Consider the following 18,039-nt stretch of genomic DNA (forward strand, 5'->3'; position numbering starts at 1 on the left):
GATGAGATCGGGCATTTCCAGGGTGGTATGGCCGTAAGCGAAAGAGGCTGTCAAGCGTTGGCTATTTAAATCAGCTGCCAAATGAAGCACTTCGAAAAGCTTACAGCACCTGGTATTCCCAGGCGGTCTCCCATCCAAGTACTAACCAGGCCCGACCCTGCTTTACTTCCGAGTTCAGATGAGATCGGGCATTTCCAGGGTGGTATGGCCGTAAGCGAAAGAGGCTGTCAAGCGTTGGCTATTTAAATCAGCTGCCAAATGAAGCACTTCGAAAAGCTTACAGCACCTGGTATTCCCAGGCGGTCTCCCATTCAAGTACTAACCAGGCCCGTCCCTGCTTTACTTCCGAGTTCAGATGAGATCGGGCATTTCCAGGGTGGTATGGCCGTAAGCGAAAGAGGCTGTCAAGCGTTGGCTTTTTAAATCAGCTGCCAAATGAAGCACTTCGAAAAGCTTACAGCACCTGGTATTCCCAGGCGGTCTCCCATCCAAGTACTAACCAGGCCCGACCCTGCTTTACTTCCGAGTTCAGATGAGATCGGGCAGTTCCAGGGTGGTATGGCCGTAAGCGAAAGAGGCTGTCAAGCGTTGGCTATTTAAATCAGCTGCCAAATGAAGCACTTCGAAAAGCTTACAGCACCTGGTATTCCCAGGCGGTCTCCCATCCAAGTACTAACCAGGCCCGACCCTGCTTTACTTCCGAGTTCAGATGAGATCGGGCATTTCCAGGGTGGTATGGCCGTAAGCGAAAGAGTCTGTCAAGCGTTGGCTATTTAAATCAGCTGCCAAATGAAGCACTTCGAAAAGCTTACAGCACCTGGTATTCCCAGGCGGTCTCCCATCCAAGTACTAACCAGGCCCGACCCTGCTTTACTTCCGAGTTCAGATGAGATCGGGCATTTCCAGGGTGGTATGGCCGTAAGCGAAAGAGGCTGTCAAGCGTTGGCTATTTAAATCAGCTGCCAAATGAAGCACTTCGAAAAGCTTACAGCACCTGGTATTCCCAGGCGGTCTCCCATTCAAGTACTAACCAGGCCCGACCCTGCATTACTTCCGAGTTCAGATGAGATCGGGTATTTCCAGGGTGGTATGGCCGTAAGCGAAAGAGGCTGTCAAGCGTTGGCTATTTAAATCAGCTGCCAAATGAAGCACTTCGAAAAGCTTACAGCACCTGGTATTCCCAGGCGGTCTCCCATCCAAGTACTAACCAGGCCCGACCCTGCTTTACTTCCGAGTTCAGATGAGATCGGGCATTTCCAGGGTGGTATGGCCGTAAGCGAAAGAGGCTGTCAAGCGTTGGCTATTTAAATCAGCTGCCAAATGAAGCACTTCGAAAAGCTTTCAGCACCTGGTATTCCCAGGCGGTCTCCCTTCCAAGTACTAACCAGGCCCGACCCTGCTTTACTTCCGAGTTCAGATGAGATCGGACATTTCCAGGGTGGTATGGCCGTAAGCGAAAGAGGCTGTCAAGCGTTGGCTATTTAAATCAGCTGCCAAATGAAGCACTTCGAAAAGCTTTCAGCACCTGGTATTCCCAGGCGGTCTCCCATCCAAGTACTAACCAGGCCCGACCCTGCTTTACTTCCGAGTTCAGATGAGATCGGGCATTTCCAGGGTGGTATGGCCGTAAGCGAAAGAGGCTGTCAAGCGTTGGCTATTTAAATCAGCTGCCAAATGAAGCACTTCGAAAAGCTTACAGCACCTGGTATTCCCAGGCGGTCTCCCATCCAAGTACTAACCAGGCCCGACCCTGCTTTACTTCCGAGTTCAGATGAGATCGGGCATTTCCAGGGTGGTATGGCCGTAAGCGAAAGAGGCTGTCAAGCGTTGGCTATTTAAATCAGCTGCCAAATGAAGCACTTCGAAAAGCTTACAGCACCTGGTATTCCCAGGCGGTCTCCCATCCAAGTACTAACCAGGCCCGACCCTGCTTTACTTCCAAGTTCAGATGAGATCGGGCATTTCCAGGGTGGTATGGCCGTAAGCGAAAGAGGCTGTCAAGCGTTGGCTATTTAAATCAGCTGCCAAATGAAGCACTTCGAAAAGCTTACAGCACCTGGTATTCCCAGGCGGTCTCCCATCCAAGTACTAACCAGGCCCGACCCTGCTTTACTTCCGAGTTCAGATGAGATCGGGCATTTCCAGGGTGGTATGGCCGTAAGCGAAAGAGGCTGTCAAGCGTTGGCTATTTAAATCAGCTGCCAAATGAAGCACTTCGAAAAGCTTACAGCACCTGGTATTCCCAGGCGGTCTCCCATCCAAGTACTAACCAGGCCCGACCCTGCTTTACTTCCGAGTTCAGATGAGATCGGGCATTTCCAGGGTGGTATGGCCGTAAGCGAAAGAGGCTGTCAAGCGTTGGCTATTTAAATCAGCTGCCAAATGAAGCACTTCGAAAAGCTTACAGCACCTGGTATTCCCAGGCGGTCTCCCATCCAAGTACTAACCAGGCCCGACCCTGCTTTACTTCCGAGTTCAGATGAGATCGGGCATTTCCAGGGTGGTATGGCCATAAGCGAAAGAGGCTGTCAAGCGTTGGCTATTTAAATCAGCTGCCAAATGAAGCACTTCGAAAAGCTTTCAGCACCTGGTATTCCCAGGCGGTCTCCCTTCCAAGTACTAACCAGGCCCGACCCTGCTTTACTTCCGAGTTCAGATGAGATCGGGCATTTCCAGGGTGGTATGGCCGTAAGCGAAAGAGGCTGTCAAGCGTTGGCTATTTAAATCAGCTGCCAAATGAAGCACTTCGAAAAGCTTACAGCACCTGGTATTCCCAGGCGGTCTCCCATCCAAGTACTAACCAGGCCCGACCCTGCTTTACTTCCGAGTTCAGATGAGATCGGGCATTTCCAGGGTGGTATGGCCGTAAGCGAAAGAGGCTGTCAAGCGTTGGCTATTTAAATCAGCTGCCAAATGAAGCACTTCGAAAAGCTTTCAGCACCTGGTATTCCCAGGCGGTCTCCCATCCAAGTACTAACCAGGCCCGACCCTGCTTTACTTCCGAGTTCAGATGAGATCGGGCATTTCCAGGGTGGTATGGCCGTAAGCGAAAGAGGCTGTCAAGCGTTGGCTATTTAAATCAGCTGCCAAATGAAGCACTTCGAAAAGCTTACAGCACCTGGTATTCCCAGGCGGTCTCCCATCCAAGTACTAACCAGGCCCGACCCTGCTTTACTTCCGAGTTCAGATGAGATCGGGCATTTCCAGGGTGGTATGGCCGTAAGCGAAAGAGGCTGTCAAGCGTTGGCTATTTAAATCAGCTGCCAAATGAAGCACTTCGAAAAGCTTACAGCACCTGGTATTCCCAGGCGGTCTCCCATCCAAGTACTAACCAGGCCCGACCCTGCTTTACTTCCGAGTTCAGATGAGATCGGGCATTTCCAGGGTGGTATGGCCGTAAGCGAAAGAGGCTGTCAAGCGTTGGCTATTTAAATCAGCTGCCAAATGAAGCACTTCGAAAAGCTTACAGCACCTGGTATTCCCAGGCGGTCTCCCATCCAAGTACTAACCAGGCCCGACCCTGCTTTACTTCCGAGTTCAGATGAGATCGGGCATTTCCAGGGTGGTATGGCCGTAAGCGAAAGAGGCTGTCAAGCGTTGGCTATTTAAATCAGCTGCCAAATGAAGCACTTCGAAAAGCTTACAGCACCTGGTATTCCCAGGCGGTCTCCCATCCAAGTACTAACCAGGTCCGACCCTGCTTTACTTCCGAGTTCAGATGAGATCGGGCATTTCCAGGGTGGTATGGCCGTAAGCGAAAGAGGCTGTCAAGCGTTGGCTATTTAAATCAGCTGCCAAATGAAGCACTTTGAAAAGCTTACAGCACCTGGTATTCCCAGGCGGTCTCCCATCCAAGTACTAACCAGGCCCGACCCTGCTTTACTTCCGAGTTCAGATGAGATCGGGCATTTCCAGGGTGGTATGGCCGTAAGCGAAAGAGTCTGTCAAGCGTTGGCTATTTAAATCAGCTGCCAAATGAAGCACTTCGAGAAGCTTACAGCACCTGGTATTCCCAGGCGGTCTCCCATCCAAGTACTAACCAGGCCCGACCCTGCTTTACTTCCGAGTTCAGATGAGATCGGGCATTTCTTTTTTTTTTTTTTTTTTTTTTTTTTTTTTTTTTATTAAAAAATAATCACATTACATTAACATTTAAATACTTCAAGGAATTTCACAAAACAAATACATTAAAATAAACATTCTTCATAAAATAACATCCTCTTTGGGCATTTTCCACTTTAAACCACTTAAAACATTATACACTTCATCATTAAACACATCATAAAAGCTTGGTAACATGTCTTCTCCTTTAAAATACCAGTACAGTCTTTCTATGTATCTTTCCATTTTTCGTTTTAGTACATTCCACACATTTAAAACAACTTTTGCCTGCTTTGCTACATTTCTTCTTTCCCACACACATTTTTTAATCATCATTATAAGAAGATTTACAAACTTTTTGTTTTTGTTTTCCATATTCCATCCGAACATCACAAGAGTATTCCATTCCAATTGTTCTTCATCCCAATCTTTCAATAAATCTTTTAGCATTTTTTGGCATTTCATGTAAAAACATTCTAATTCTTTACAGTATAAAAACAGGTGTAAAATTCCTTCATCTTCTTGAAAACATACCTTACATGTTGCATTTGGTTCTCTCTGTATCTTTGTTAAAATGCACTCAGTAAAAATTGCCCTGTGTCTTATAAAATATTCAAAACATTCCAATCTTGTTTCTATTATTTTCCCTCTCATGTTTTTCCATATATTTTCCTTTTCCACACTATTCAATCTTTGTACCCAAAAGTTATTTGCTATAGGTTCTTGAAATACACTATCTCTAAAATACACATAAAAGTCTTTCAGTAAACAATCTTTAAAATCACAAAGCTTTCCTTTTAAATAGACATGTATGACTTTTTCATTCCCACCTTCTTCCATATTTTCTATTCTTGTAATCCATTCTTTTGGTATGGCACCTTTGACCGTTTCAAGTTTATTTTCTATTTCCTTTACACTGTATTCCTCTTTAGCTTCTTCCATTAAGTCTACTATATATTGCTTATTTAAAAATCCCTTTTTGAATTCATAAAGAACATCCCTTATTCTTAAAATCCCCACATTCATCCATTTTTTAAAAAATAGTTCCTTCCCTTCTTTTAAAATACTTTTATTTAAAAACAAAGGTTGATTTAACAAGTTTTCTCTTCCCTTTACTTGGTAAAATACTCCGTCTAAAAATTTCCCCCATGCACTTAAAATTTCTTGATAAAACCCTGGTAACTTTTCCGTCATCCAGTTTTTTGTTTTTAACCAAAGAATGTCTTCTCCTAAGTTAAAATTGCCAACTTTGTTTAAAAAATATTTCATAACCTTTTTCCATTCTGTTGAGTTCTCCTCTTGTAAAAGCTTTTTAACTATTTTGACTCTAAGACAATTCTTCCTTTGTTTAATATCAATCAATCCTATCCCTCCTTCTTCTGTTGCTCCTATTATTGTATTGTACGCAATTCTTGGGGGTTTCCCCTCCCATAAAAAATCTTGAACACACTTTTTCAATCTCGCTTCTATCCAACATGGCATTTCTGTTACATATAATTTATACCATAGCTTTGATGTCATTAAAACATTTAATATTAATGCTTTCCCCTTTAAACAAAGTTCTCTCATCCTCCAAAAATTTAATCTTGATTCTATTCCTCTTATTAGATCATCCCACATCTTCTCTGTTGCTTTTCTTTCATTTTTACCAATTAAAATTCCTAAAATTTTCAGCTCTTCTACTTCTCTAAATTGAAAACAATCTGTTAAAATATCTGCTTTACCAAACCTCATATATTGTGTTTTATTTTCATTTATTTTGCTTCCTGTTCCCTTACAAAACTCCTGTACTTTTTTCATGGCTTCTTTTACACTCTTTTTATCCTTCACTATTATTGTTGTATCATCAGCATACTGGTATATTTTTCCTTCATCCTCCTCTTCTTCTATTTTTATTCCTTTAATTTTAGTTTCTTGTTTTATTGCTAACCCTAAAGGTTCTGCGACTAGGGAATATAATAGCGCTGAAAGAGGACATCCTTGTCTAATCGATCTTGTAATTTTAAAACAATCTGTTAAAAAACCATTACATTTTACTTTTGTTAAAGCCCCTTTATATAAAATTTTAATCCAATTAATAAAATTCTCTCCAAATCCAAATGTTTTGAGCACATCAAATAAGTAAGTATGTTCTACTCTGTCAAAAGCCTTTTCAAAATCTACACTAATTAAAAAACCATTCATCTTCTTTTCTTGTAAATAGTCTATTGTGCTTTTAATACTCATTGTTACATCTGCAATATCTCTCCCTCTTATTGCATATGCTTGATTTGATTTAATTAATTTAGGCATCACTTCCTTTAATCTATTCGCTAAAACTTTTGCTAAAATCTTTAAATCTGTATTCAACATTGTTATTGGTCTATAATTTTGTAATTCAGTTTTTGCTCCTTTTCTTTTATATATTAACTTCATTAATCCCATCCCCATTCTTTCATTCATCTCTTTACATTTAAAAATTTCTTTAAAAACTTCTTTAAGTATTCCTTTTAAAATATCTTTAAAAACAATATAAAATTCATTTCCTATTCCATCTATACCTGGACTTTTCTTTTTATTTAGTTGATTTATTGCAATTTCAATCTCTTCTTCATCTATTTCTCTGTCACATTCTTTGTTGTCATCTTTTTCTAATTTTACTTTTATATAATTTAGAATCTTCCTTTCTTTTTCTTCATCAATACCTTTTGCTTCAAAAAGATCTTCATAAAAATGTTTGATTTCTTCTAGTATTTCTATGTTTCCTTTCGCAATTTTTCCATTTCTCCCTTTAATTTCCTTTAGTATTCCTGCTTTACCTCTTTGCTTCTCTAAATCAAAAAAGAATTTTGTGCATTTTTCCCCTTCTACTGTGTATTTAGATCTGCTCCTCAACATTGCCCCCTTATATTTGTCTTCTTCTAAATCTCTTAATTTTTGCTCTATTTCTTTGATTTTTTCAATATCTTTATTTTCTTTGTTTAATTCTTTTTCTAAGGATTTTTTAACTTCATTTTCTGTATACTTTTTACATCTTTGTAGTACTGCGCAATATTTGATTGTGTATTTTCTTATTTGGTATTTTATGTTTTCCCACCATATCCTTTTATCTTCATCATACATTCTATTTTCTTTTTCTTTCTCTATTATTTCTTTGACTTTTTGAACATAATCTTCATTTTTTAAAATGGTTGTGTTTAAAATCCAAGTTCCTGGTCCTTTTTGTATGTTATCTACATTCACTTTAAAATGCAAGAGCTTATGATCACTAAAACTGTTCTCTTCATACTGTATGTTTTCTATAAAATTCTCAATATTCCTAGTACATAATATAAAATCTATTCTAGTTTGACATATAAAATCTCCAACTATTTGTCTCCTTGAAAACTCTCTTTTTTCTTTGTTTTTTTCCCTCCATATGTCTATTAAATTATTTTCTTTTATTAGCTCCTTTAGTTCTTTCCTTGCTGTGTCAGATTTAAAAACCATTCCATCTGCCATGTCTTGTTTATTAAAAACTGTATTAAAATCTCCTACCATTATTATTTTTTTATATCTCTCAATTACCTTATTTAAAATCTTAAAAAACTCTTTTTTATCTTTCTCTTCCGTTGGTGCATGTATATTGGCTATAATCATTTCTTGTCCTTCATAGTTTACTTCTATCACTAAACACTTTCCATTATTGTCTTTATACAAGATTTTTTTAATATTAAAAACATCTTTTTTTATTAAAAATGCCACCCCTATTCCAGATTTGCCATCACCATTGTTATATAAGATATCCCCCTCCCACTTCTTTTTAAAATCTTCCATTACATAATCTTTCCAGTTTGTTTCTTGTAATACTATCATGTCCTTATTTTTACATTTTTCTCTTATTTTCTCAAATTTCCCTTTTTCCATCATACCTCTTGCATTAAAAGATACACATTTTAAAACCATTAAAAGAAATAAAAATAAAATTAAAAACCTAAAAATCATTATTACTCATCATCTCCCTCCATTTCCTTTAACACTTCATATCTGTTCATGTTTTTCATTCTTGTAGTCAATTTTCTCTTTGTACTTTCTAGATTAGGTTTAATCTTTAATGTCCTTCTTCGAATTGTTCTTCTCTCCTCTCTGTCCATTTTAATTTCTTCTTCTCTTCCAATTTCATTACTTTTTTCTTCATTTCTTTGTCCAGTCTTCACCTCATTGTCTCCACACATCTGAGAGTTGTCCATTGTTTCCATTTCTATGTTTTCATTATCCTCTTCTTCTCTTTTTTCAGTTTCTTTGAAAAGCGTTTGCCTCTCCCTTTCTTCCAATATCAGTCTTTCATTTGCTTCATTTTGCATTTTTCCTCTCTCTTCTTCATGTCTTTCTTCACAAAAAATGTCATCTTCATTATTCCTCTTATGCATTTTCTTATCCTCTTGAATTCCTTTTCCATTTTGTATCTCTTTCAGTAAGTCTTTTGGTTGTAAAACTCCTGCTTGTTCTTCTCCTTCATTTTGTTCTACATTGTTTACTTTATGCACTTGCCTGTTTATCTGGTTTCTCTCTTCTCCTTCCTCTGCCTCCATCCAACATTCACATTTTGCTAAAATTTGGAGGCATTCCGGGCATTTGATTGCATCACAGTTTCTTGCAAAATGTCCTCTTTCTTCGCACTTAAAGCACCTAAAGTCTGGGCAGTCCTTCATCACATGCTCCGGGCTCATACACAGCCTACAAGTCTTAACTTGGTGGCTGTGCATCACCCGGAAATATTGTGGTCCTTCTGCCGTTTCAAACTTCGTGCTATATGGAAGCGAAGCCACCTCCTTGGGAAACCGTGTCTTTATGAACCTTGTCCCATCCTCAATCTCAGTGCCCGGATATGTCCTCCTTTTAATTTTTGATAAGGGGCTAACACCCCATCCATCCAATTTTTCTAATATTACACTATCCTCCAGATAAACAGGCAAGTGCATAAAGGAGACAACATAGTCTCTGTTTTGTAACATTTTAACTTCACAGTTCTCTTCATTTATTGTTAGTCCATCAATCAGTTTGTCACAAGTTTCTTCCTCTTCTAAAGTTATTTCATATTCTTTGTCCTTTCTCGGTCTTATTGCCAAAATTCTCCCATGTCCACATTTTTCTGTTAACGCCTTAATAATGTCTGAAACTCTCACCTCTTTTACTTTGTCCACGTTTAGTATTACAGTTGCTTCCTTCAAGTACTTCTTTCCTCTCCTTTCATGTTGTCTTTCCTGTTGCTGATTTTCTTGTCGTTCCATGTTAGCCATGTTTGTTTCTCCTCCTTGTGCTGTGTTGTTTCCCATCTGTTTTCCCTCTCGTACTCCCGTGTCGTCTCCTCTTTGCTTTTCACCATCCATCTCTGTGTTATTTTCTCCTCTTGTTTTGCCCGAAAGTCCAGTGAATTTGTCCTTTGTGCTTTCCATTGTCCCAAAAAAATCCAAGCAAAAAAGGTGAATAACCACCTTCCAGCTAGCACATGTGCTGCTGTCAGGTGGTTTAAACTCCAAAAATAAAAATAATAACTCCTTAAACTATATTAAACACCCAAAAAAACTAAATAAAACAACAAAAGAAAGGGAGAGCCTTTCTCTCCCGTCTGCAGCCTTTCACTTCCTGTTTGCACACTAACTCCCTCTAGCGTACCCAGGGTGGTATGGCCGTAAGCGAAAGAGGCTGTCAAGCGTTGGCTATTTAAATCAGCTGCCAAATGAAGCACTTCGAAAAGCTTACAGCACCTGGTATTCCCAGGCGGTCTCCCATCCAAGTACTAACCAGGCCCGACCCTGCTTTACTTCCGAGTTCAGATGAGATCGGGCATTTCCAGGGTGGTATGGCCGTAAGCGAAAGAGGCTGTCAAGCGTTGGCTATTTAAATCAGCTGCCAAATGAAGCACTTCGAAAAGCTTACAGCACCTGGTATTCCCAGGCGGTCTCCCATCCAAGTACTAACCAGGCCCGACCCTGCTTTACTTCCGAGTTCAGATGAGATCGGGCATTTCCAGGGTGGTATGGCCGTAAGCGAAAGAGGCTGTCAAGCGTTGGCTATTTAAATCAGCTGCCAAATGAAGCACTTCGAAAAGCTTACAGCACCTGGTATTCCCAGGCGGTCTCCCATCCAAGTACTAACCAGGCCCGACCCTGCTTTACTTCTGAGTTCAGATGAGATCGGGCATTTCCAGGGTGGTATGGCCGTAAGCGAAAGAGGCTGTCAAGCGTTGGCTATTTAAATCAGCTGCCAAATGAAGCACTTCGAAAAGCTTACAGCACCTGGTATTCCCAGGCGGTCTCCCATCCAAGTACTAACCAGGCCCGACCCTGCTTTACTTCCGAGTTCAGATGAGATCGGGCATTTCCAGGGTGGTATGGCCGTAAGCGAAAGAGGCTGTCAAGCGTTGGCTATTTAAATCAGCTGCCAAATGAAGCACTTCGAAAAGCTTACAGCACCTGGTATTCCCAGGCGGTCTCCCATCCAAGTACTAACCAGGCCCGACCCTGCTTTACTTCCGAGTTCAGATGAGATCGGGCATTTCCATTTTTTTTTTTTTTTTTTTTAATTTATACTGTTCAGAATTCATACAATTCACATATTTATACATATTTCACTTCAGACAAAACATTAAAAAGGTCCGTATTACATCATATCTTCACAATAAAACATTTTAAATATAAAATGTTGCAAGTAGAACTCCTTAAAGGGTATAATCACATTTTTAAAAAGGCATTTTCATTCCTGTGTCATTTAAAATCTTTAAAACTCCTTGAGTAAAAACATCATAAAAAGCCTCCTGCATGTCCTCCAACTTAAAATAATAAAACAAATTCAACATATTTTTCCACCTTCCTCTTAAATACATTCCACACATCTAATACAGCTTTTTCCTTTTTTGCAGCAACTCTTCTCTCCCATATTGCACTTTTCATTAACATCACAAGTAAATTTATGAGCTTTTCATTATTACATTCTTTGTTCACTCCCAACATCAACACCTTTTCCCACTCAAGTTCGTCATCTCTTTCTCCTTTCAAAGTTAAAATAATGCTTTTGCATTTTTCATTAAAATCTTTCAACTCATTACAATATAAAAACAGGTGTAAGAATCCTTCATCTGCATCTTGACATACTTTACATGTGACACTTTCCTCCATCCCTATTTTGTTTAAAATTATATCTGTAAAAACTGCTTTATTTCTGATCAAATATTCCAAATTCTCCACTTTTGACTGTACTAATTTGCCATTTATATTAGCCCATATGTTGTCTTCATTTACATCTTTAAACATCCGTATCCAGTACTCATTTGCACGCGGTTTCTTAAAAACCCCATCTCTAAAAAAACCATAAATCATTTTCACAGTACTATCTTTCAAGTTCCACCATTTCTCTCCAAATCTTACAATCACATCTTTACTTTGTTTATTTTCTTCCATATTTTCTATTCTTGTTAACCATTCTGCAGGTATGGCATTTTTGATTATGTCGTATTCCTTTATTAAGTCTTGTCTGTTAAAATCCTCCTTCGCTTCATCCATTACGTCAATAACATACTGTACCGGTAAAAATCCTTCCTTAAATTCATATAAAACATCCCTTACTCTTGTTATTCCCACCTCCCACCATTTCCTAAAAAACACCACTTTCTCTTGATTAAGAATGCCACTGTTTAAGAATAAAGGCTGATTTAAAATGTTCTCGCGTCCTTGTATGTTAAAATGTACACAAGTTAAAAATTTCCCCCATGCTCCAATCAATTCTTTATAAAAATCTGGTAGACCCTCTGTCATGAATTTTTTCATCCTCATGCATAAAATATTATCTCCCAAATTAAAATTGCCACTTTTACTTAAAAAATATTCCATTGTTCTTTTCCATGCTGCCTTATTGTCTTCATCCAAATATTTCCTTACCATTTTTACTCTTAAACTGTTTTTTCTTTGCTCCACGTCTATTAAACCTAGACCCCCTTTGCCCACTTCTCCAATTAACGTTGCATATGCTATTCTTGGAGGTTTCCCTTCCCATAAAAAATCTAAAAAACATTGTTTCAGCCTTTTTTCCATCCACAGTGGCATTGATGACACATATAAAATATTCCATAATTTAGAAACCATTAAAACATTCGAAATTAAAACCTTCCCCTTTAAAGTTAAAGACATTAATTTCCAAAACCTCAGCCTCCGTTCAATCCCTCCTAAAATTTCCTCCCACATGGTTACTTCTGCTTTCTTTTCATCCCTCCCAATTACAATGCCTAAAATTTTAATTTCATCCATTTCCTTAAAAGTAAAATGTCCAGATAAAGCCTCAGTTTCTCCAAATCTCAAATATACTGTTTTATCTTCATTTATTTTAGCCCCTGACCCCTTGCAAAAATGCTGTACTGTTTCCATTGCTTTCTTTACACTTGCCAGATCTTTTAGTATTAATGTGGTATCATCAGCATATTGAAATATTTTATTCACTCCCCCCTCTACCTCTATTCCTTTTATTATGTCCTCGTGCTTCACAGCTAATCCCAGTGGTTCTGCAACTAAAGCATATAAAAGTGCAGATAACGGACAACCCTGTCTGATTGACCTTGTTAACTTAAAACAGTCTGTTAAAAACCCATTGCATTTTATCCTTGTTACCGCTCCTCTATATAAAATCTTAACCCACTTTATAAAATTTTCCCCAAATCCAAAACTCTTTAACACTCCAAATAAAAAGTCATGCTCCACCCTATCAAAAGCTTTCTCGAAGTCCAGACTAATTAAAAAACCATCTTTCTGCTTATCATTTATATATCTAATTGTATCTTTAATACTCATGGTTGTATCCGCAATGTCTCGTCCTTTTATACTATATGCTTGGTTTGTTTTTATTATGCTTGGCATCACTTCTTTTAGTCTATTAGCCAAAACTTTGGCTAAAATCTTCAAATCAGTATTAAGCATTGTTATAGGTCTATAGTTTTTTAAAGCTACTTTATCCCCCTTTCCTTTGTATATCACCTTCATTAAGCCCATCCCCATTCTTTTATTTATCTCACCATTCTCAAAAATCTCATCATATACTTCCTTTAAAATACTAGATAAAATATCTTTAAAAACAATATAAAATTCACTTCCCAACCCATCTATTCCTGGACTTTTCTTTTTGTTCAATCCACTAATTGCTCTTTTTATTTCTTCTTCTCTTATCTCCTCGTCACATTCTCTTTTTTCCCCTTCTTCTACTCTTGATTTTATTAGATTTAGTAATTCCCCTTTTTCTTTTTCTTTTATTCCCTCTGTGCAAAACAATTTCTCATAATATGATCTTATTTCTTCCAAAATCTCCTCATGTTGTTCTACTATGTTCCCATTTTTGCTCCTTATTTCTCTAATCATTTCTGACTTCCCTCTTCTCTTCTCTAGATCAAAGAAAAATTTAGTGCACTTTTCCCCCTCTACTGTAAATTTTGCTTTGCTTCTTAATCTTGCACCTTCAAATTTCTCCTCCTCCATTTCTTTCAATCTTTCTTGCAGTTCTTTTATCTTTTGTATATTTTTTCCATTCTCATTTTTCAATTCGGTTTCTAGTTTTTCTTTCAGCTCCTTTTCCTTATATTTTTTACAATTTTGTAATTGTCTACAATATTTTATCGTAAACTTTTTAACTAAATACTTCACATTCTCCCACCACATTCTTTTGTCCTCATTATAGATTTCATTCCCTTTTTCCTTTTGAATAATTTTCTTTACACTTAAAACATAGTCTTCATTCTTTAAAACCGCTGTGTTTAAAACCCATACCCCTGGCCCTCTTTTCACATTACTCCAGTCTAGCTTCATAAAAAGTGGCTTATGGTCACTCAGACTTGTTTCTTCATATTTAATCTTGTTTATAAACCCTTCAACATTTCTTGTGCATAAAATAAAATCTATTCTTGTTTGACAACAAAAATTCCCCACTATCTGTCTTCTTGAGTACTCTTTTGTCTGTTCATTCCTTTCTCTCCACACATCAATTAAATTCATTTCCTCCATCAATATTTTTTGTTCTTTTCTCCCCTTATCCGTTTTAAAAACCATTCCCTCAGCCATTTCTAATTTACTAAAAACAGTGTTAAAATCACCCATGATAATAACTCTTTCGTGTTTCTTTAAATAATCTCTAAGTACATTAAAATACTCTTTCTTTTTGTTCTCCTCTGTTGGGGCGTGAACATTCACCATAATTACTTTTTTCTTTTCATACTCCATTTCACATATCATACACTTTCCCTCTTTGTCATTATAGATTGTTTTACATAAAACCCCACTGTTTTCTTTTAATAAAATTGCAACTCCTCTCCCTAGCCTCCCATCCCCATTATTGTATAACATTTCCCCACTCCACCTTTTTCTTATTTCGTTCATACATTCTTCCCTCCAGTTTGTCTCTTGTAGTAAAATCACATCTTCTCGTTTACACATTTCTTTCACTTTTTCAAATTTCCTGATGTCTAAAAGCCCTCTTGCATTAAAAGACACAATTCCTAAAACCATAAAAAACATAAAAACATTCATAAAAGACATAAAAACATTCATAAAAATCATCATCTCAGTCCATATCTTCCAAGCCCTTTAGCAGCTCATACTTATTTGCGCATTCAATTTCTTCATCTTTTAGCAGTTTTTTTCTTGCAGTCTCTAAATTAGGTTTTATCTTTAACGATCTTCTCCTTTTTGCTGATTTCCCCTGTGTCTCTTTGTTTCCATCCTTTTGTAAATGTCCCTCTAAATCGGCTTGCTCGTCAATACTTTGGCCTTTTGTCTCCTCTGTGTCCAATGCCTTTTGAAAACTGTCTGTCATGTCCATTTGTGTCCAAAATGTGTCTTCCTGTTGTCCTTGATTTAAGTCTTTATTATTCGAATCGCTCAATTCTGCTGCTTCCAAAACACTCTTTAAACTGTCAGTCATATCCATTTGTGTCCATGTTGTCCCTTCCTGTTCCGTGACTCTGTCTATTCCATTAGTCTCATTCTCTTGTAGTTTTTCACTTTCAGATTTTGTTCTTTTTTCTTGTGTTGTTGTTTTGTCCTCTGACTGGATATTGTCTCCTTCATACATCTGCCTGCCTACCTGCTGCTCTACCTCCTCCTCCTCTTCCCCCATCCAACATTCACATTTATTTAAAACCTTATTACAATCCGGGCACTTCACAGCAGTGCAAAACTTTGCAAAGTGCCCCCTTTCCTCGCACTTATAGCACCTAAAATCAGGACAGTCTTTTACCACATGATCTGGGCTCATGCACAGCCTGCACGTTTTCACCTGATGACTGTGCATCACCCTAAAGTATTGTGGACCTTCTGCTGTCTCTATTCTTGTGCTGTACGGGAGGGACGCCACTTCTTTGGGGAATCTGGTTTTCACAAACCTCGTCCCATCTTCAATATTTGTGCCCGGATAAAACCTTCTTTTAATTTTTGAAATGGGACAAACTCCCCAATGATCCAATTTGTCTAAAATATCTTTATCAGCAACATAGACAGGCAGATGCATGAAGGAGACAACATAATCACGGTTTTGTAGCCTCTTAACTGCACAGTTTATCCCTTTAATAGTCAATTCGTCCGTTAACTCATCAGCATCTTCCTCTCTTTCAAGTGTTACTTCATATTCCTTGTTGTGTTTTGGTCTTACAGCCAAAATCTTTCCATCCCCAATCCTCTCCGTCACTGCTTTAATTACATCCATTGCTCTCACCTCTGTTGCTTAACCTATGTCCACTGTTACAGTTGCTTCTTTTAGATAAATCCTTTTCCTTGCTTCCTTCTCCGATTGGTTTGTTTCTCGTTGTCGTCTGTCCAGTCCATTGTCATTTGCCTTCTCAACTCCGTCCGCCATTGCCAGGTCTGTCACCGTAGATCCGTCCATTGCAAAAAAAAACTAAATAAAAAACACTCCTCCCGAACAGCTCACGCTGCTGGGAGGACAAACTAAACAAACAAAAAAAGTTTAACAAAAATGTATTTAAGACAAAAACAAAAATAAACAAAGAAAATCTGGTGAGCCTCTCTCACCAACTGCAGCCAAACACTTCCTGGAATGTACCACTATCACACATGCACAGGGTGGTATGGCCGTAAGCGAAAGAGGCCGTCCAGAGTTGGCCATTTAAAACAGACGCAGCACCAGGGAACGAGCGCAGCTCAGCTGGCATGGACACAGCACCGACAGAAACAATGCCCTTGAAGGTGAGATAAAATAATGGCAGCGAAGCTGTGACACGGGGAAGTCTATCAGCTGCAAAATGAAGGACTTTCGAAAAGCTTACAGCACCTGGTATTCCCAGGCGGTCTCCCATCCAAGTACTGACCAGGCCCGACCCTGCTTAACTTCCGAGTTCAGATGAGATCGGGCATTTCCAGGGTGGTATGGCCGTAAGCGAAAGAGGCCGTCAAGAGTTGGCTATTTAAAACTGGCGCAGCACCAGGGAACGAGCGCAGCTCAGCTGGCATGGACACAGCACCGACAGAAACAATGCCCTTGAAGGCGAGAAAAAATAATGGCAGAAAAGCTGTGACACGGGGAAGTCTATCAGCTGCCAAATGAAGGACTTTCGAAAAGCTTACAGCACCTGGTATTCCCAGGCGGTCTCCCATCCAAGTACTGACCAGGCCCGACCCTGCTTTACTTCCGAGTTCAGATGAGATCGGGCATTTCCAGGGTGGTATGGCCGTAAGCGAAAGAGGCCGTCAAGAGTTGGCTATTTAAAACTGGCGCAGCACCAGGGAACGAGCGCAGCTCAGCTGGCATTGACACAGCACCGACAGAAACAATGCCCTTGAAGGCGAGAAAAAATAATGGCAGCGAAGCTGTGACACGGGGAAGTCTATCAGCTGCCAAATGAAGGACTTTCGAAAAGCTTACAGCACCTGGTATTCCCAGGCGGTCTCCCATCCAAGTACTGACCAGGCCCGACCCTGCTTTACTTCCGAGTTCAGATGAGATCGAGCATTTCCAGGGTGGTACGGCCGTAAGCGAAAGAAGCCGTCAAGAGTTGGCTATTTAAAACTGGCGCAGCACCAGGGAACGAGCGCAGCTCAGCTGGCATGGACACAGCACCGACAGAAACAATGCCCTTGAAGGCGAGATAAAATAATGGCAGCGAAGCTGTGACACGGGGAAGTCTATCAGCTGCCAAATGAAGGACTTTCGAAAAGCTTACAGCACCTGGTATTCCCAGGCGGTCTCCCATCCAAGTACTGACCAGGCCCGACCCTGCTTTACTTCCGAGTTCAGATGAGATCGGGCATTTCCAGGGTGGTATGGCCGTAAGCAAAAGAGGCCGTCAAGAGTTGGCTATTTAAAACTGGCGCAGCACCAGGGAACGAGCGCAGCTCAGCTGGCATCGACACAGCACCGACAGAAACAATGCCCTTGAAGGCGAGAAAAAATAATGGCAGCGAAGCTGTGACAAGGGGAAGTCTATCAACTGCCAAATGAAGGACTTTCGAAAAGCTTACAGCACCTGGTTTTCCCAGGCGGTCTCCCATCCAAGTACTGACCAGGCCCGACCCTGCTTTACTTCCGAGTTCAGATGAGATCGGGCATTTCCAGGGTGGTATGGCCGTAAGCAAAAGAGGCCGTCAAGAGTTGGCTATTTAAAACTGGCGCAGCACCAGGGAACGAGCGCAGCTCAGCTGGCATCGACACAGCACCGACAGAAACAATGCCCTTGAAGGCGAGAAAAAATAATGGCAGCGAAGCTGTGACAAGGGGAAGTCTATCAGCTGCCAAATGAAGGACTTTCGAAAATCTTACAGCACCTGGTATTCCCAGGCGGTCTCCCATCCAAGTACTGACCAGTCCCGACCCTGCTTTACTTCCGAGTTCAGATGAGATCGGGCATTTCCAGGGTGGTATGGCCGTAAGCGAAGGAGGCCGTCAAGAGTTGGCTATTTAAAACTGGCGCAGCACCAGGGAACGAGCGCAGCT

At 39.8% G+C, this 18,039-nt stretch overlaps 1 protein-coding gene and 33 non-coding genes across 34 annotated transcripts in view; all 34 read right to left on the bottom strand.

The window, feature by feature from the left end:
- LOC137492123 (5S ribosomal RNA) overlaps window positions 1–39 on the bottom strand; it is a 119-nt gene extending 80 nt beyond the window's left edge. The window contains exon 1 of the ribosomal RNA XR_015486111.1: window positions 1–39. This exon is cut by the window's left edge and continues 80 nt beyond it. This is a non-coding gene — a ribosomal RNA (5S ribosomal RNA).
- Window positions 1–18,039, bottom strand: part of LOC141381647 (uncharacterized) — a 751,802-nt gene that overhangs the window by 358,584 nt on the left and 375,179 nt on the right. The gene's annotated exons all lie outside the window — the stretch shown is intronic.
- Window positions 98–216, bottom strand: LOC137492122 (5S ribosomal RNA). Its single transcript, XR_015486112.1, has one exon. It is a non-coding gene; the product is annotated as a 5S ribosomal RNA (ribosomal RNA).
- LOC148682115 (5S ribosomal RNA) lies at window positions 275–393 on the bottom strand. The gene has a single exon (XR_015944418.1). It is a non-coding gene; the product is annotated as a 5S ribosomal RNA (ribosomal RNA).
- LOC148682116 (5S ribosomal RNA) lies at window positions 452–570 on the bottom strand. Its single transcript, XR_015944375.1, has one exon. It is a non-coding gene; the product is annotated as a 5S ribosomal RNA (ribosomal RNA).
- Window positions 629–747, bottom strand: LOC137492121 (5S ribosomal RNA). Its single transcript, XR_015486114.1, has one exon. It is a non-coding gene; the product is annotated as a 5S ribosomal RNA (ribosomal RNA).
- LOC148682117 (5S ribosomal RNA) lies at window positions 806–924 on the bottom strand. Its single transcript, XR_015944065.1, has one exon. It is a non-coding gene; the product is annotated as a 5S ribosomal RNA (ribosomal RNA).
- Window positions 983–1,101, bottom strand: LOC148682118 (5S ribosomal RNA). Its single transcript, XR_015944520.1, has one exon. It is a non-coding gene; the product is annotated as a 5S ribosomal RNA (ribosomal RNA).
- On the bottom strand, window positions 1,160–1,278 carry LOC137492119 (5S ribosomal RNA). The gene has a single exon (XR_015486116.1). It is a non-coding gene; the product is annotated as a 5S ribosomal RNA (ribosomal RNA).
- Window positions 1,337–1,455, bottom strand: LOC137489514 (5S ribosomal RNA). The gene has a single exon (XR_015489603.1). It is a non-coding gene; the product is annotated as a 5S ribosomal RNA (ribosomal RNA).
- LOC148682119 (5S ribosomal RNA) lies at window positions 1,514–1,632 on the bottom strand. The gene has a single exon (XR_015944538.1). It is a non-coding gene; the product is annotated as a 5S ribosomal RNA (ribosomal RNA).
- LOC137492115 (5S ribosomal RNA) lies at window positions 1,691–1,809 on the bottom strand. Its single transcript, XR_015486117.1, has one exon. It is a non-coding gene; the product is annotated as a 5S ribosomal RNA (ribosomal RNA).
- Window positions 1,868–1,986, bottom strand: LOC148682120 (5S ribosomal RNA). The gene has a single exon (XR_015944455.1). It is a non-coding gene; the product is annotated as a 5S ribosomal RNA (ribosomal RNA).
- Window positions 2,045–2,163, bottom strand: LOC148682121 (5S ribosomal RNA). Its single transcript, XR_015944066.1, has one exon. It is a non-coding gene; the product is annotated as a 5S ribosomal RNA (ribosomal RNA).
- Window positions 2,222–2,340, bottom strand: LOC137494044 (5S ribosomal RNA). Its single transcript, XR_015486119.1, has one exon. It is a non-coding gene; the product is annotated as a 5S ribosomal RNA (ribosomal RNA).
- LOC148682122 (5S ribosomal RNA) lies at window positions 2,399–2,517 on the bottom strand. Its single transcript, XR_015944358.1, has one exon. It is a non-coding gene; the product is annotated as a 5S ribosomal RNA (ribosomal RNA).
- LOC137493766 (5S ribosomal RNA) lies at window positions 2,576–2,694 on the bottom strand. Its single transcript, XR_015489454.1, has one exon. It is a non-coding gene; the product is annotated as a 5S ribosomal RNA (ribosomal RNA).
- Window positions 2,753–2,871, bottom strand: LOC137491976 (5S ribosomal RNA). The gene has a single exon (XR_015486120.1). It is a non-coding gene; the product is annotated as a 5S ribosomal RNA (ribosomal RNA).
- On the bottom strand, window positions 2,930–3,048 carry LOC137492339 (5S ribosomal RNA). The gene has a single exon (XR_015944539.1). It is a non-coding gene; the product is annotated as a 5S ribosomal RNA (ribosomal RNA).
- LOC137493790 (5S ribosomal RNA) lies at window positions 3,107–3,225 on the bottom strand. The gene has a single exon (XR_015944067.1). It is a non-coding gene; the product is annotated as a 5S ribosomal RNA (ribosomal RNA).
- On the bottom strand, window positions 3,284–3,402 carry LOC137491980 (5S ribosomal RNA). Its single transcript, XR_015486122.1, has one exon. It is a non-coding gene; the product is annotated as a 5S ribosomal RNA (ribosomal RNA).
- Window positions 3,461–3,579, bottom strand: LOC137491981 (5S ribosomal RNA). Its single transcript, XR_015486123.1, has one exon. It is a non-coding gene; the product is annotated as a 5S ribosomal RNA (ribosomal RNA).
- LOC137493791 (5S ribosomal RNA) lies at window positions 3,638–3,756 on the bottom strand. Its single transcript, XR_015944393.1, has one exon. It is a non-coding gene; the product is annotated as a 5S ribosomal RNA (ribosomal RNA).
- LOC137493861 (5S ribosomal RNA) lies at window positions 3,815–3,933 on the bottom strand. The gene has a single exon (XR_015944068.1). It is a non-coding gene; the product is annotated as a 5S ribosomal RNA (ribosomal RNA).
- Window positions 9,816–9,934, bottom strand: LOC137491985 (5S ribosomal RNA). Its single transcript, XR_015486126.1, has one exon. It is a non-coding gene; the product is annotated as a 5S ribosomal RNA (ribosomal RNA).
- On the bottom strand, window positions 9,993–10,111 carry LOC137491986 (5S ribosomal RNA). The gene has a single exon (XR_015486127.1). It is a non-coding gene; the product is annotated as a 5S ribosomal RNA (ribosomal RNA).
- On the bottom strand, window positions 10,170–10,288 carry LOC137491987 (5S ribosomal RNA). The gene has a single exon (XR_015489135.1). It is a non-coding gene; the product is annotated as a 5S ribosomal RNA (ribosomal RNA).
- Window positions 10,347–10,465, bottom strand: LOC137491988 (5S ribosomal RNA). The gene has a single exon (XR_015486128.1). It is a non-coding gene; the product is annotated as a 5S ribosomal RNA (ribosomal RNA).
- Window positions 16,369–16,487, bottom strand: LOC137493088 (5S ribosomal RNA). Its single transcript, XR_015485225.1, has one exon. It is a non-coding gene; the product is annotated as a 5S ribosomal RNA (ribosomal RNA).
- On the bottom strand, window positions 16,667–16,785 carry LOC137493502 (5S ribosomal RNA). The gene has a single exon (XR_015488532.1). It is a non-coding gene; the product is annotated as a 5S ribosomal RNA (ribosomal RNA).
- Window positions 16,965–17,083, bottom strand: LOC137493979 (5S ribosomal RNA). Its single transcript, XR_015489482.1, has one exon. It is a non-coding gene; the product is annotated as a 5S ribosomal RNA (ribosomal RNA).
- LOC137493503 (5S ribosomal RNA) lies at window positions 17,263–17,381 on the bottom strand. Its single transcript, XR_015488533.1, has one exon. It is a non-coding gene; the product is annotated as a 5S ribosomal RNA (ribosomal RNA).
- On the bottom strand, window positions 17,561–17,679 carry LOC137493530 (5S ribosomal RNA). Its single transcript, XR_015488520.1, has one exon. It is a non-coding gene; the product is annotated as a 5S ribosomal RNA (ribosomal RNA).
- On the bottom strand, window positions 17,859–17,977 carry LOC137494115 (5S ribosomal RNA). Its single transcript, XR_015489595.1, has one exon. It is a non-coding gene; the product is annotated as a 5S ribosomal RNA (ribosomal RNA).

Source organism: Danio rerio, chromosome 4 (assembly GCF_052040795.2).
Source record: "Danio rerio strain M-AB ecotype USA chromosome 4, GRCz13ab, whole genome shotgun sequence".
NCBI classification, from domain to species: domain Eukaryota; kingdom Metazoa; phylum Chordata; class Actinopteri; order Cypriniformes; family Danionidae; genus Danio; species Danio rerio.